Raw genomic sequence first — 1,313 nt, 5'->3', positions numbered from 1 at the left:
TGTGCCGCATGTCACCCTTTCTTTCTCTGTCTCCCTCCGCACGTGTACGCCTGCCCAGGACTTGTGTGTGGCCTTGCCTCTCGACGCCATCCTCCCCCCCCCCCCCTTTCCCCTCGACATCTGCACGCATCTTATCCCCTCCCGCCTACCTGCCGCCCTTCTCCCCTGTGCGGCCATCAAGCCCAACTTGAGAGGTAAGGACCCAGCAGTTGAGGCAAGCCCCCCTACCCTCTCCTCCCGCCGCTTGCTATACCACGCGCGGTGCGCGGTAGTGGGGTGGGAAAGGGCATCATAATCCCTCTCCATTGGAGTTTCATTTGAGCCGAAGCACGAAGGCCCCCTCCCCCCCCCCCACTCCCTTCCCACTCTGCTTGCAGTCTCTCACCTTACCCGCACTAGTCCCAACTCCTGCTGTTGTGGCAGTTGTGGCGAGTCCTGCGAAATAAATCACCTACAAAGGCTCGGTTGGGCTGGGAGATTGATGACACGATGTCTTCCTCCCCCTCCCGCCCTCCTCATCCTACCTACAAACCCCCGCCACCCGCACACCCCGGCTTTGCTGGGCATTTCTGCTCTCTTTCTCTTCTGCCCGAGTTATAATTCGTCGTAGAAAACTTTCGAAACCAAATACTGGTTAGGGTAGAGGGTGTGGGGGAGGAGGCCGTCTCACGGAACTTTTTTTCCATGTTACTTCTACATTTTTGGTCAAGTTTTTTTTCGTTTTTTTTTTCCTCAAGCCAGCGTAGCGCACAGCTTCGTCGCCTCTCCGACGACACCACCCTCCTAAGCACTGCTGCGCGAACTTGAAATACAAGAAGAAAAAAAAAGAAGAAAATTTAGAAAGAGTCGGGAAAAAAATCGTGCCTTAGCATGCAGGTCGTGCTTGCTAACGCCGAGCGGCCCAGCCCCGCGCAGCCCCGCGCAGCCCCGCCCAGACCCGCCCAGCCCCGCCCAGCCCCGCCTCATCGCCTAGTGCCCCTCCTCGCCCCTCCCAGTGGCGGCGACGCTGTCCTTCCGAGGTCCACATTACGGCCCCTCGTTTCGTTCCTTCCGCAAATTGGTGTCGTGCTGGCTGGTGATAATGGCAATGCCAGTGGGCCGCGGCCCGCCTACAAAGTGCCACCCCCTCCCTGTTTGCTGCCCCACTGCTGCACCCCTCGCGTCCAGCGGGCGGGTACTCGTCGATATGGCACAACAACACACCCTCCCCGTGGTCCCGTGGTTGCACCCAATCATCCTGCTTGCACCGCATGTGCGTCATCAACCTGCCCGAGCAGGTACCGGCGGCAGGCGCGTATTAAGGGGGGGGGGGC

Source organism: Frankliniella occidentalis, unplaced genomic scaffold (assembly GCF_000697945.3).
Source record: "Frankliniella occidentalis isolate FOCC.00 unplaced genomic scaffold, Focc_3.1 Scaffold36, whole genome shotgun sequence".
NCBI lineage: Eukaryota > Metazoa > Arthropoda > Insecta > Thysanoptera > Thripidae > Frankliniella > Frankliniella occidentalis.
The sequence above is the reverse complement of the archived record's forward strand: the minus strand, read 5'-3'. Positions refer to the sequence as shown.